Genomic DNA, 18007 nt, shown 5'->3' on the forward strand with positions numbered 1-18007 from the left:
AATGTACTAAGCTAGACACTACGGTAAAGGCCTCTTTGTCTACTACCAATAATAACCGTTCATTACTACCCTGTGTCTTAAACTGTCTACTGTAAAATGCAATTGGTTGGAGTCTTCCATCAAACTTCTGCATGAGGCATGCTCCTATACCATCATAACTAGCGTACGTTACCGACGTGAAAGGACGTTCCAAATCAGGAAACTTCAACAATAGGGGAATTCACTAAGGCATCCTTAATCTTATTGAAAGCTACTTGCTGTCCATCTCCCCATACAAACTGCACATCATCCCTCAGGACATCCGTCAAGGGAGATGCCAGAATAAAAAGCCCTTCACAAACCTACGGAAAAATCCAGCCATGCCTAAGAATGACCGAATCTGTTTCTTATTCTTGGAAGTAGCAAAATCTACAATTGCACTAACTTTATCATCATTCACTCTAACACCCTCTTTAGAAATGACATGACCCAAATATACTATTTGCCTCTTCAAAAAATTACACTTAGCTAACTTTATCTTCAAACCCGCTAAGCTAAGCTTCCTGAAAACCTCCATAAGAACCTCTAAATGTTCTTCTACTGAATCAGTGGCAACTAAATTATCGTCCATATACAAATAAATGGACTTCCCTAACAAGCCACGCAAAACAGTATTCATTAGTCTAGTAAATGTTATCGGACTGCCTAATAGACCAAACGGTATTCCGGCGAACTCATAATTCCCCCTTCAGCAAAGAGAAAGCTGTGTACTCTCGACTCTCCTCGCTAAGCGGTGCTTGTAAATACCCTTCCATCAGATCAATTGAGGAAAAAATATTATTGTCCCCAATCTCAACAAATAAATCTGGCAAACACGCCATAGGGTAGCAATCAGGAATGGTTTTTTTGTTCAACTTCCTAAAGTCCCCACAAACTCGGGCTGAACCATCCTTCTTAGGCACTGCCAACAACGGAAATTAACAGGGGAGAAACTGGACCTAACAATGCCTTCTTCCTCCCACTTATTAACCCCTTGCTCTACCTGTTCTCTAATCTTAAAAAGAATCCTATATGAAGGAACAAAAATAGGCTTAGTCTTGTCCTCCAACTGAACCTTGTGTTGTAACACATTTGTTAATCCTAACTTATCCCCTTTGAGTGCAACTATGTCCGCAAACTCAGCCAGAATACCTTTTACACCCCCAGTATATTCTTTATAATCAGCATTGGCTAAATGATCCCTAAAAACCTGCCTCCTAGCCTGTAAATCTACTTTGGAAAAACTACAAAAATCCCCAACAATAGGCATTGAATTATCTTCATCGACACATTCAACAAAGTCAATTGCATAAGTACCCTTCTTGTAATTGCGAACTGAATCACTACAGTTTAGCAATTCCACCCAAGTATCCCCTGAACTCGATACCTTGTTTATAGAACTTGTACACACTACCCCTTTGTCTGGATTTATGCACTCTGGGCGCCCAAACTTTCACCATAGCAACTGTACCAGGACAAAGAACCACATCATCCGACAAAATCCCCTTTTAATACTTCATACACCCTCGACACATGTTCAGCATCCACGTGCAGATCCTCATGTACCCCCGATCCATCATCACCCACCACAATCACATCTGTCCCTTCATAAGGCACAAACACACCAGGTACTCCCATAGTTACACCGCATACCCCTGCATGAACCGAGATTTTTCGTCTCTGACGTGCTGGATGACCCAGCAACGAAGTATTCCCCAAGGCAGCCCCTCATATAAAAAAAATGGTTCTGTAAAAGTTCTACCCCACAAGAGACAAATCTACATCTACGTATCCCAAACCCATAACCTATTTGCTTGAACATCGTATACTGACTCTTTAGTAGGTCTCAAAGAACGATCGGAAAACATCGATCTGAACAACTCATAATTCATCAAATGTAAGGGTTTTTATAGATACAGTTGCATCTATAAAAACCCTTACATTTATCCCATGCACAGACGCTTTTACTACTGGCTTTGACCCTGAGGGTTCCAGCAGATGTCCTATATCACAAGGAACACCCATCCAATTTTCCCTTACAACTGATTGGTCTTTAGACAATGTCTGCTGATCACAAGATCCCCTAGAAAAATTCGTGTGAGGAACTTTCTTATCTGAGCTAACAAAATTCTGAAATGCAGGCCTACCATTATACTGTCTCCGAGATGGACAAGACTGCCAAGGACGACCATAGCTCTTACAACTGCCACAATTTTTAACACAGCAAAATCCCTCAATGTGCCCCTGCCTATTACAATTAAAACAACGAACCTGTGGAGTCCGAGAACTCAAGTCAACCATCGACATTTGGCTATTCCGAGCTTCAACAAAACCCTTCAAACCACGAACTGAATCTCCGCGCCCTACACAACCATAAGCTGAGCTAAGGAATCTCCGATCACTATTTCCTCTCCTCATTTTTGCAGCTTTCTTCTTCATAAATAAATTTGTTAACTTATTCTTTGTTGATCACAAATACAAAATTTCCCAAGTCCCGCGAAAGGACACCCCTTAAAGAGAAAACAAACAAACAAACAAAAAATTTTTTGCCTGAAAGAATTCCCATACAGTAAGAAACTCAGAATGTTAAATCCCTTTACTCTAACAATTAATACCCAAAACTCAAAAGAAATTACTAATCAAACCCACAATTAAATCCAAAATTAACTAAACCCACAATTAAATTCAAAATTAATTAAACCCTCAATTAAATCTAAAATTAATTAGACCCACAATAAAATCCAAAGTCCCACATGAAAAAAAAAAATGGGTCGACCGAGCGCACAGCTGACTGCAAAGTAGGTCAAGATCACTTTGCGTCGTCAAGGGCAAACAACAACAAAAAGTCAGTCTCCCCCAAGTAAAGAGAATGGGAGCCTACCCTCACGTAAAGAAAATGGGACTCAAGCAGACATGCGAGCGAGAGAGAGAGAGAGAGAGAGAGAGAGAGAGAGAGAGAGAGAGAGCCAGCAAGAGGAAAAGAATTTGTCCCCCTCTCGCAGCGCAATAGCTCATTCCCCCTCTCACCCCCAACCAAGGTCTGCCGTGGCATACAGAAAAAAATGGTGATTGCAAAACCCTGAAGGGAAGAGCTCGCCTCCAGTCGTCAGGCAAAAAACTGCCTAGTAAGCGTACAACAAGTGCTTCCACCTTTACATACAGGCACGTATGCGCCCAAAATAAAACACCTACTTATGTAATTATAAAAATAAAAAAAACAGTAAAAAAAAACTAAGATATGTATACACACTTGTGTAAGAAATGTCAAATAAATTACGACCCAATTATCAAAGTCCCCAGAGAGAATACAATAATAAAATACTCCCTTTATTAAACCCTAAACGCCGATGCAAACTGCCGATTACTATATATAAAAAAAACATATAAGGCATGCTCAAAATTCAAGTGCACTGCACAGAGTATGGCAAAGCAGACAAGATACTCCTCCCAAACTAATGACGTCCCTGACACGTCACTCAGGGATGACGTCACTGACAGCCACTGCCCGAAAATTAGTTGCAGTGCAATAAAAAGCAATCCAATCTGACACTAAAATTAACAATAAAAAAAATTATAACACTTACATACTCCTCTGCTTGACGGTATGGGAATCCTCTCACCAGAGAGAGAGAGAGAGAGAGAGAGGGAAAAAAAAGCACTTGCGCATTTTCACGTGCTTTAACACAGACAAGGGGTCAAGATACCTCAGATACCCACACTACACACATTATACATCCCTAAAGACTCCCAATATGAATTAACGCCCACAAATCCCTACTAACATATTAAAATCTTGCACCCCGTGATGCATCATTAAACACACACAGAGACTCGCGCTTGAGAAAAACTGATACGGGCATGCCTCACAACAGCTTCCTAACCTGAACTGCTAAACCATCAAAGTCCTATTTTGAGATGCCAATAAAAGCATTAATAAGATATGCCTCTTTGGAAGCACATCCTAACCCTATCTATTTATTTATTCATGTCTAACACTGCTGCCAACCACTGTTAATGACCCTGTCCCTAGGTCAGATAGGGTCATCTTTTATTGCTGCATCTGTGTTAAGAAGAGAATCAACCATCTTACTTTCCTAAGATCAGTTAAATAAAATGTTTTCCTGGCTCTTTTCCATGCTACATCTACAAAGGTCCTTGGATATGTAAGTTTCAAAGCAATATCATAAATAGTTTTGATCTCAGCATCAATGAACTGCGGACTACAAACACGTAAAACCCTTAAGAACATTCCATAGAAAACAGAGAATTTAACATTCTGATGGTGATTGGAATAATAATGAACAAAAGAGGCAATGTTAGTTGATTTTCGAAAGATTGAAAAGGAGAAATTTCTATCATGTCTATGGACAGTTACATCAAGAAAATTTAAATTACAATTTCTTTCTTCCTCTACAGTAAATTTTATAGAAGGGACTAAATTATTTAGCTTGACGAGAAATTCCTGGGGATTTTCGTGAACTGGCCAGATACAAAAAATGTCATCTACATACCTAAACCATATAACTTTTTGGGGCAAAATTCTTGGTAAGAATTTTGTCTAAAAAAATTCCATGTAAATATTGCTAAGGACAGGAGATAAGGGATTACCCATAGCCATACCAAACTTTTGTACAAAAAATTCCCCATTGAAACAAAATTTACTATCTTATAAGATTTGTGAGGTTTGCTACAGTTAAGGGAATGTCATAACTTTCTAATTCTTCCTCTAAAAATTCCAGTAAATCATCTACAGGCACTTTTGTAAATAAGCAGACAACATGGTAAAATCAAATTTCAAATTCAAACTATTCAATTTGTCTATAAAGTCGACATTATTTTTTATATTCGCATTAGAAATGTTTCCTACTAATGGTGTAAGAATTTTTACAAGCCATTTAGATAAGTTATACGAAACTGAGTCTGCTGAACTAATGATTGGTCTGAGTGGTAAACTGTTCAATTAAATGGTCAGAGACAAATTGAATAGTTTGAATTTGAAACATATATGAAAATAAATTTATATTATTTCCGACGTAGAGGGAATTAGATATTATAGGACGTTTGTAGCTTAATGCTTGTATATGAATCACGGTGATATGATAAAATTCATATATATATATATATATATATATATATATATATATATATATATATATATATATATATATATATATATATATATATATATATATATATATATATATATATATATATATATATATATATATATATATATATATATATATATATATATATATATATATATATATATATATATATATATATATATATATATATATATATATATATATATATATATATATATATATATTAATGGTCTCATCAATTAGAGACCAGTAGGTTCAAAATGAAAACATGAAATTGGGCTGGAATGACTGACGGAAGGTGAGACTAACGAAGGAGGACTGACCAAAACCATCAAATTACCTTAATACTAATTTATTATATATAGAAATTTACATATTTACAAGTGGGTTCAGGTTCTGGTGGTGAGAACACATGAAATAATCATTTACATAAATAACAACATTTAAAACAATAAATGCATCATAAACAATTTAAATAAATCAATAGACAAATCCTTCACAGGAAATCATACCACAATATTGTTATCAGAGCCATACACTGCTTGACACCACAATTATAATAATGTAATGAAAAACCTTAATTAACACCAAAATTAGGCAGTCATACAGAAAGCATAAACAATAACAATAATGACATATAAATTGGCAGCATAATAAAGATAAATTTTGAATTGTATTATAAATAACAGTTACATAACACCAAAGTAGCATACAAAATAAACACAGCGAAATCAAGCTGTTACTAAAGAGGCCATAACACACAGAGACAGAGACAGAAAGGCCCTCATACCCCTGTTGAAGTCAATCAGATACCACAAATCTGTCCATGCTGCAACCAACGAAGAAGCTATTACACACAAAGAGATGGAGAGGTCCTCACCCTCCCACCGAAGTCAAACAGGCACCACAGACCTGTCCATGGTGCTACCAATGAAGAAGCCATTACACACACAAAGAGACGTGTGTGTAATCATTCATGTCACGACCCCTTTTCTGTGGGGCTGACAAGTTCACAAGTATACGCATTATGAGACTGGAATGGACTGATGGACTGCAACAACCAAAGAGGGAGGGAGCCAAAGAAAATACCTCAATACCTTATATCTAATTTATTATACATAAATATCTTACAAATGCACACATGAGTCCAGGTTTTAGAAAGCACAGAGTCAGTTAAACAATTATTATTACCACAAAATAATCATGTTACACTCAAAAGAGATAAATAATGGCCAAAATACAAATATTCAAAATAACCTTAAATATCATTTTAACACTTAGCAGAAAAGCCAACGTATAATAATTAAAACAGAAGCAATACTAAATATAAAAATAATAAATCATCAAAAGAACAGCACCTGCTCACCAATAACACTAATAGTGATAATACACCATGCACAATAAGAGCCATTACTCTTGTTGAACAACAACATACAATTAACGATACACTATAAACCAAAAGAGGCAAACACATGCTCATTACCAAGTAAATAATAACCAGAGCCACAATCCAAGATCCTCGAGGATGACCATCGAACATCACAATGTCGATGTGACTGCTTCCTAGCTGCCATGGAAGAATATTTCTTCTGAGCAGGGGACTATGGTTTAGCCACCACCACATCCTCGGGAACTGGACTGGCATCCTCCTCAGTGGTCAACATCTGCTGAAACAAATCCATTACCATCAATCAGGTGATACTCCAAATCTGTTGTTGCTGTCATCACCATCCACAAAGTGATACTCCAAAACTGCCACTGCTGAACCTGCTGATCTGCTTTCCAAAACCTGATTAATGCTGCAGTTCTCACCGAGACAGTCATTAACTTGCCAACCTGATGAAAACAAAGGGACGGAGAAACAGGCAAACAACTCTAATACAATCATTTAAATAAAACAGTGACCAAACATAACACCTCATTCCTTAACCGAAGAAAAAAAAAAATTTACATTATACTTCCACTTCCTCCAAAAAAGGATGCCACAGAACTACCAGCCACAGCAGGACCCAATCCTGGCAAGGTCACCGTTTATGTCACGGCCTCTTTTCTGTGGGGCTGACAGGATCATAAGCATATACAGTATGGGACAGGAATGGGCTAATGGACTGCAATACCAAAAAGGAGGGAGCCAAAGAAAATACCTCAATACCATATATCTAATTTATTATACACAAATATCTTACAAATGTACACATGAGTCTAGGTTATAGAAAGAACAGAGACAGTTAAGCAATAATCATTACCATAAATAACAATATTATACTGCAAACAGATAAACAATGGCCAAAATACAAATATTAAAAATAATCTTAAATAGCATTTTAACACTTTGCAGAAAAGACCTACATATCATAAAAAATAAAAGGGCAGCAATACTAAATATAAAAATAATCAATCATCAAAAGAGCAGCACTTGCTTACCAATAACAATAATAGTGATAATACACGATACATAATGAGAGCTATTACTCTTGCTCAGTGATGACATACAATTAACGATACACCATAAACCAATAGAACTATGCACATCCTCATCGCCAAATAAATAATACATAGATACATATATACATATACATATATATATATATATATATATATATATATATATATATATATATATATATATATATATATATATATATATATATATATATATATATATATATATATATATATATATATATATATATATATATATATATATATATATATATATATATATATATATATATATATATATATGAATTTTATCATATCACCGTGATTCATATACAAGCATTAAGCTACAAAAAGTCCTATAATATCTAATTCGCTCTACCTCGGAAATAATATAAATTTATTTTCATATATGTTTCAAATTCAAACTATGCAATTTGTCTCTGACCATTTAATTAAACAGTTTACCACTCAGTGCCCGTCCCTACTATATCTCTACGGTTTAGTCAAGACGCAAAAAATCAATACCCCTATTAGACCAATCATTAGTTCAGCAGGCTCAGTTTCGTATAACTTATCTAAATGGGTTGTAAAAATTTTTATAGCATTGGTAGGAAGTATTTCTAATACGTATATAAAAAATAATGTCGACTTTATAGATAAATTGAATGGTTTGAATTTGAAATTTGATTTTACCATGTTGTCTGTTTATTTACAAAAGTGCCTGTAGATGATTTACTGGAATTTTTAGAGGAAGAATTAGAAATTTATGACATTCCCTTAATTGTAGCAAACCTCACAAATCTTATAAGGTTATGTATCAAAGACAGTAAATTTTGTTTCAATGGGGAATTTTTTGGATAAAAGTTTAGTATGGCTATGGGTAATCCCTTATCTCCTGTCCCTAGCAATATTTACATGGAATTTTTTGAGTCAAAATTCTTAACAAGATTTTTGCCCCAAAAAGTTATATGGTTTAGGTATGTAGATGACATTTTTTGTATCTGGCCAGTTCACGAAAATCTCCAGGAATTTCTCGTCAAGCTAAATAATTTAGTCCCTTCTATAAAATTTACCGTAGAGGAAGAAAGAAATTGTAATTTAAATTTTCTTGATGTAACTGTCCATAGACATGATAGAAATTTCACCTTTTCAGTCTTTCGAAAATCAACTAACATTGGCTCTTTTGTTCATTATTATTCCAATCACCATCAGAATGTTAAATTCTGTTTTCTCTTAAATGTTCTTAGGGGATTTACGTGTTTGTAGCCCGCAGTTAATTGGTGCTGAGATCAAAAATATTTATGATATTGCTTTGAAACTTACATACCCAAGGACCTTTGTAGATGAAGCGTGGAGAAGAGCCAGGAAAACATTTTATTTAACTGATAACAAACTTGAATTCAGCAAGCATAATATTCTCAAATTACCGTATGATGAAAGGTTTTTACAAATTCCTAGAATTTTAAAGCTTTTCACCATAAATGTTGTTTTCAGCAATTTTAATGTTAAGAGTTAGTGATAAAAAATTCTCCAAAAGATGGTTCTGACTGCATCTATGAAATTCCTTATAAAAAATGTGATAAAATATATTATGGACAAACTGGAAAACCACTTTCACAATGAATTAAACAACACCAATATTCTGTGAGAACTGGCCAAATATCGAATGCATTATTCGCACATATGAGAGATTTAGATCATCCTATTAACTGGAGTAAAGCAAGACCTTTAGTCCCGTGCAATGACAAAGTCAAAAGGAATATCATCGAATCTTGTTTTATTAAGTCAAATAATGAAAGTGTTCTAAATTTAAGTCTTGGTTTATTTAAACTTGATGCTTTAATAATTAAAAAAGTTGTTGATAAATATAAGCAAAATTAATATTAATTTTTATACATGTTTCTGCAATTTGAATGGATAAGATTCCGTTTGCCTTATGGTTAAGTATATATTTGGATTAGTTTGTGACCGAGTGATCCCGGATTTGCCATGGATTAACCTTTTCTTTTTAACCCCTGGCAATTAACCATCTTTTATTCAAGGTTATACATGTTTTTGGATTCTGTAAGCCTAAACTTTAGTATTTCTTTTTGTTGGGTCTTAGGTTCAGTTTGTGACAGCTTGATCCTGGATTATCCTGGATTAACTTTCTGTTTATTCCCCATTGACAACTGACCATCTGTTATTCTTGTTCTTTTTGTTTACTTTGTAACCTTCTTTATATTTGTGTCTCATTCGTGTCCCGACGATGCATCAATAAACGTGAAAGCGCTTGGTACTGAACTTCTGCCTGTCTTTTCCCTGTGGGAATCTCTTATACACTGAAGTCCCGTGCATCTACTGTGATTTAAAAAAAATCTCTCTCTCTCTCTCTCTCTCTCTCTCTCTCTCTCTCTCTCTCTATATATATATATATATATATATATATATATATATATATATATATATATATATATATATATATATATATATCTATATATATATATATATATATATATATATATATATATATATATATATATATATATATATATATATATATATATATATATATATATATATATATATATATATATATATATATATATATATATATATATATATATATATATATATATATTATATATATGAGACTATATATATATATGATGAGTTTATATACTTGATATATATATATATATATATAAATATATATATATATATATATATATATATATATATATATATATATATATATATATATATATATATATATATATATATATATATATATATATGAGTATATATATATATATATATATATATATATATATATATATATATATATATATTTTGTAATTTTATAAGGCTTGGCCTGCCTACCATGGACACATGTAACCTGTCAGTGAAGCTACAACTTAATCTCAAAGACAGTCGTTAAACACTCAAGGTCGCCAGCCGAGGAGCTATTCTCGGCAAAAAAAAAAAAAAATTCTGTGAATAAGGACTTTATGATAAACGCCGCCCGGCTTCGGACACAGACAATCTCTTCTCATTAATATGGTATTAAAACACAACGGCTCTTCTGAATAAATGCATCGAGACACAAGGTGGCATAAAGAATAAAATGACTTGCTTAACCTTCCCTACTCCCTAGTTAATTCACTAGAATTAATGGATGACGCTAAACAATAAAATTTATGACTAATCTAGACTTCATAAAGGCAAGTCACTTTGTAATCTAATAATTATGGTGGCGGTGAAGGAGGAAAGAATGAAACTGAAATACAGAAAAAAGGGTTAATAATTGACGAAGTTTTGAACAAAATACAGACTTTACCTTGGATGACTTGTTGTTGTGCATACAATGGACGATCAGAAGTTCTGGGATGAATTCGCCATTTCACTAGTCATATAGACTAGAGACAAAGGATAGGGAGCCGAGACGTATAAGCGTGCGTCCGTGATGAAAGGCTGGTTCTCTCTCTTGGTCCGACCTAGTTTGGACCAAATCAGGGACGTCCATTCATGCCCTCGGAGTCTGAAACTTTGTCAAAAACATTCGCCGAGGAAAACAGGTAAAGAAAGCATAAGGCCACCTATCATAAGGTTGGTTATGGAAATTTTCCTATGGGGGTTAAATGCCTAATGCTACTGAATTCTTTGCTACAAACAAACGTTAAAGTTTGAACTGTCTACGCGACCCTGCCGCTACACCTGTCCTTTCCCTCCTTGGTTCATCTGATATTACTACAAATAAATGCATCGTGGGCAAACAGTAGAAATATTTATAAAAGCTCCCCCGCTTAAGAGGGCCTTCACTCCCTTTTCAGGCGTGAAGGTCTGTACTAAGCAAGCTGTTCGCCTCGATTAGGTTACTCTTCTCCCCTGAGCAGATTTGTCCTGTGTAGCCTACCTAGCTACGGATCTACCTAACCCTAGATAGGATATGAGCTTCAACCATTACTTTACCTAATTTTAACAATACTGGAAGGTGCTTACAGTTATTATATGATACCTCCTATAATTGTGATGGTTTACACCTAGCCTACTGGTACCTTCCATGGTATTCCCTAGCCTAACCTAACCTAACCCGACCTTAGCACCAACATAAGAGATAATGTTCTAACTAAATTACAAAGTTGTTTGTGTTTAATACAATTAGTAATTTCCTGTTAATTCAAGAGGGTTACCTCATATGATAAATGTTTGCCTCACTGAGGCCTAAGGCCATGCGTGTCATGGGCATAGTGGCTCGTTTCACAATAGTTAAGATTATCTGATGTTAGTTACTCTACTTACGTGATTACTGCAGCTCGGTGGTAAGTGGAAGGAACAAGGCTACTAATTTGATGTAGCATACTTAAGGCGGTCTAGGCTACGTATAAGAAATGAGATCACACTGGCCACCTCCTCTGGGCAAGGGGCCAGAATCACTTTAAGATGGTAGGGCACTTTGCCGAGGGGGCACTATTGCCAGGATGAGCTTATGGCTCGGTAACTACTGGGCTGTCTTCCACCCCTTCTTCTTCTTCTTCGGGTTCCTCCAAGGCCTATCAGTATCAGGCCTAGGTGGTGATGAGGGCACCGACTCTGGGGACAGGCCAGAAGGGCTAGCAGGCGTGAAGTCAGGGGCAACTTCATAAGCTACAGGAGGGCTCCCTACTCCGGCTGCTGCGACAACCGGAGCGAGAACGATCTCAAGTTCTGCATCCGAGGAGGCCAGTTCCTGGTCTTCCAGAGATGGTGTAACATTTTGATCATCCAGGGGTTCATCCTCTGGGGTCAGATTTAGTGAAGAAGAAGTCTCGGGTGTTGGAGGCTCTCCGGTTGCGATGATCAAAGGCATGGGGAATCCTGAACCTCCCGGAGATAGCTCAACGTCCGTAACAGACGGAGTGTGGCACTGCTCAGTGCTCATAGGTGGCACTGGCAACAGTGGAGGGTCAGGCATGCCTGACAAGGAGTCCGGAGGTACAATACCTCGCAGATGACTTGAATTTGGCTGCAGCAGAGATTCCTGCCCCAGCAGGAGATCGTAGCCTCTCCGAGAGTCTTGTTCAGGGGCATCTGCTGGGCGTTGCTCCCAATTTGTGGAGTGGCCTGTCCGCTTGCACGTCCTGCAGCGGTACTGCTCCTCCTGCATATTTCTTCAGGGAGAGGGAGGACGTCTTTGTGGGCCAGCCCTTCGTGACTGGAGAGGCTAGGCCTAGAATGGCTTGGTTTGTGCCCCTTCCACTGACCACTTCGGTGGGCAGAAGGTGGGGTTTTTTCTTTATTGGGGTCTGTCTAGCTAAGATATTGCGAGGTGTAACTACTACGCCAAGGAAGTAGTTCCAAAAGAAGTGGCTTTGAGGCAGAACGACCAGTCACACAACAATGACAATAAAAGTCTCAAGATGGCGGACAAGGAGCGGTCAACTGAACCCCAAAATATCCGGCGAATCCAGGTAGTTCAAAACAATTTCAAACAATACCTTGCGGAGGAATACCAAAATGGCGGGTGAATCCCTTTAGCACAAAATTCAAAACAATAACTAAACAAATGTAGGCATCCAGATTTACTCTAAATATACCAAACACTTTAAAGGATTTTATGTTGCGGATGGAAAACGAAAATACTAGGCATCTTTTGCGTCTTTTGTTAACGTATTTTCTGTGCAGAAATTAAACAAGAGAATTATCCTTGCTGTCCAACCCTCGTAAATTCACGTGGCTGAAAGGTACATTTTATGGTAAAATTACTATTTCTGTTCGTTTGCCCTTTCAATGACACAGTGTTTTGAATGATCCCCGCTATATGAACACAATATCTATTGGAATTGCTGAATCGCGATTACTACTTTGTTAAAATGAAATGAACTTCGCAAATTCAGTCTTTAGGCTATGTTTTTGGACGACTTGACTAGTTACAAAAAATCACCCCTCATTGCCGGCCGAGGAAAATAGCACCCACGATATCCGAACACTGTAAAAATGCTCTTTCTTAAGATTTTATAAATTATGAATTGCTCTGCCTTCAATGCACACTTTTCCTATACCTACGCTAATTCTTAATTATACCTGGTATTCTAACTATTCTTCTTATTATTATTATGCCTTGTGCTGTCTCCTTGTATGGAAGAGTAAAATTAAATGAAATATCTGACTTTTCTCTTTGGAATTAATTGTAATTAATTTTCTTTTCTCCAGATTCTTTCTCTAAAATTTACTTAGATCCTACGCCCGGTCGTCAGTGTTACACGTGAGACTTGGCTGATGAGTTTATTACTTGATTTATGTAAGTTTTATAAGGCTCTGCCTGCCAAGGACACATGTAACCTGTCAGTGAAGCTACAAATTAATCTCAAAGACAGTTGTTAACCACTCAAGGTCGCCAGCCTAGGAACTATTCTCAGCAAAAAAAAAAAAATATTCAATGAATAAGGGCTTTATGATAAATGTCACCCGGCTTCAGATGCAGACAATCTCTACTCGTTACCATGGTATTAAAACACAACGGCTCTTCCGAACAAATGGATCGAGACACAAGGTGGCATAAAGAATAAAATGACTTGCTTAACCTTCCCTAGTTCCTAGTTAATTCACTAGAATAATTGGAAGATGCTAAACAATAAAATTTTTGCCTAATCTAGACTTCGTAAAAGCAAGTCGCTTTGTAATCTAATAATTATGGAGGCGGTGAAGGAGGAAACAACGAAACTGAAATACAGAAAAAAGGGCTAATAATTGACGAAGTTTTGAACAAAACACAAACTTTACCTTGGACGACTAGTTGTTGCGCATACAACGGACGATCGGAAGTTCTGGGATGAATTCGCCACTTCACTAGTAATATAGACTAGAGACAAAGGATAGGGAGCCAAGACGCATAAGCGTGCGTCCGTGACGGACGGCTGGTGCTCTCTCTTGGTCCAACCTAGTTTGGACCAAAACAGGGACGTCCGTTCATGTCCTCGGGGTCTGAAACTTTGTCAAAAACATTCGCCGAGGAGAACAGGTAAAGAAAGCGTAAGGCCACCTATCATAAGGTTGGTTATGGAAATTTTCCTATTGGGGTTAAATGCCTAACACTACCAAATTCTTTGCTACAAACGAACGTTAAAGTTTGAACTGTCTACGCGACCCTTCTACTACACCTGTCCTTTCCTGCCTTGGTTCATCTGATATTACTACAAATAAATGCATCACAGGCAAACAGCAGAATATATATATATATATATATATATATATATATATATATATATATATATATATATATATATATATATATATATATATATATATATATATATATATATATATATATATATATATATATATATATATATATATATATATATATATATATATATATATATATATATATATATATATATATATATGTATATATATGTGTATATATATATATATATATATATATATATATATATATATATATATATATATATATATATATATATATATATATATATATATATATATATATATATATATATATATATATATATATATATATATATATATATATATATATATATATATATATATATATATATATATATATATATATATATATATATATATATATATATATATATATATATATATATATATATATATATATATATATATATATATATTTATATATATATATATATATATATATATATATTTATAAATATTTAGCGATATATATATACATATACATATATATATATATATATATATATATATATATATATATATATATATATATATATATATATATATATATATATATATATATATATATATATATATATATATATATATATATATATATATATATATATATATATATATATGTCATGTCACGTTATATGGTTTTGTGGGAACTGCTGGTTATCGTACCCTTTTGTGGATTGCTGCCTCCTTACCTTCAAGTTTTTTTGTTTTGATGTTCTCGTCGGTGAGCTGCCGGTTTTCTGTCGTCAGTCGGGTCTGGTAGGGCAGCAAAGGTAGCGGCAGTGGCAGCAGCATAGTTTTTGAGTCGACGTTGGTCGAGTTTTTGAGCAGCAAATTGAGCATACGAAGTGGAGCACGTCGTAGAGGTGGAGTGTGACCATGAGTAGTCGTGTGACCACGAGCTGCTCATCTTGATGACAGCGTGAGGCTGTCCTGACGTCTCCATCGGGGTTTTCTGGTTGATGGGTTTTTGTCCCTGTTGTACAGCTGAGGGCTGTCTTGGTGCCCCGATGGAGGACGTATGTTTGGTATTTTATTTTCTGCCTGCTGCTGTTTATTTTTGCCTCTTTTTGTTTAAAGCTACTTTTTGTTTATAAAGTTAATTGTTTAACTTGATTTTGTTTAGTGCTGCCTTTTGGCCCTTATTGTACTTATGTTTTTTTATCTTTTTACCAGACCTGACTCACTTGTAAATTTTGTAAATAAATTAATTTTAAACTTTCTTTATTGTTTTTGTTGTTTTCCCCTCCTTTGTTTTGTTGCATCTGCCGTCAGTCATGACAGCCCCGTCCTGAGTATGTTAAAGAACCTGCATAACGACCCACCCGGGTCGTTACAATGGCAACTGTGACAGGGCGGCTCTGTTTTGGCTGGCGGGGTTGTTACGGCATTGGAGGGGATCATGAGTGTAAAAAAATAATCTTTTTTTTTTTTCTTTTAGGTGGGGAGGTGTCACGTTATGATGGTTTTGCGGAACTGCTGGTTCCCGCTCGTTCCCTTTGTGGATTGCTGCCTCCTTACCTTCAAGTTTTTTTTGTTTTGATGTTCTCGCCGGTGAGCTGCCTGTTTTCTGTCGTCAGTCGGGTCTGGTAGGGCAGCAAAGGTAGCGGCAGTGGCAGCAGCAGCAGGCAGTTTTTGAGTCGACGTTGGTCGAGTTTTGAGCAGCAATTGGAGCACGCCTACGAATGGAGCACGTCGAGAGGTGGAGTGTGACCATGAGTAGTCGTGTGACCACGAGCTGCTCATCTTTGATGACAGCGTGAGGCTGTCCTGACGTCTCCATCGGGTTTTCTGGTTGATGGGTTTTTGTCCCTGTTGTACAGCTGAGGGCTGTCTTGGTGCCCTGATGGAGGACGTATGTTTGGTATTTTATTTTCTGCCTGCTGCTGTTTATTTTTGCCTTTTTTGTTTAATATACTTTTTGTTTATAAAGTTAATTGTTTAACTTGATTTTGTTTAGTGCTGCCTTTGGCCTTTATTGTACTTATGTTTTTATCTTTTTACCAGACCTGACTCACTTGTAAATTTTGTAAATAAATTAATTTTAAACTTTCTTTATTGTTTTTGTTGTTTTCCTCCTTTGTTTTGTTGCATCTGCCGTCAGTCATGACAGCCCTGTCCTGAGTATGTTAAGAATATATATATATATATATATATATATATATATATATATATATATATATATATATATATATATATATATATATATATATATATATATATATATATATATATATATATATATATATATATATATATATATATATATATATATATATATATATATATATATATATATATATATATATATATATATATATATATATATATATATATATATATATATATATATATATATATATATATATATATATATATATATATATATATATATATATATATATATATATATATATATATATATATATATATATATATATATATATATATATATATATATATATATATATATATATATATATATATATATATATATATATATATATATATATATATATATATATATATATATATATATATATATATATATATATATATATATATATATATATATATATATATATATATATATATATATATATATATATATATATATATATATATATATATATATATATATATATATATATATATATATATATATATATATATATATATATATATATATATATATATATATATATATATATATATATATATATATATATATATATATATATATATATATATATATATATATATATATATATATATATATATATATATATATATATATATATATATATATATATATATATATATATATATATATATATATATATATATATATATATATATATATATATATATATATATATATATATATATATATATATATATATATATATATATATATATATATATATATATATATATATATATATATATATATATATATATATATATATATATATATATATATATATATATATATATATATATATATATATATATATATATATATATATATATATATAATTATATGCAGTGCACTTGCAAGTATGCAAGTGTGCGTGTAATCTGTTCCTATTTGGTTTAAACTAATATAAATTTTCCCATAAATGAACTGCTTCTGTCTGAAACTAAACGTTTACTATTTATTTATCATCACCAAAACAAGGTCGTTCAACTATTCTTTCCATATGACCCTAACACAATAATCGACAAATATA

The sequence above is a fragment of the Macrobrachium rosenbergii genome, chromosome 56 (assembly GCF_040412425.1).
Source record: "Macrobrachium rosenbergii isolate ZJJX-2024 chromosome 56, ASM4041242v1, whole genome shotgun sequence".
NCBI lineage: Eukaryota > Metazoa > Arthropoda > Malacostraca > Decapoda > Palaemonidae > Macrobrachium > Macrobrachium rosenbergii.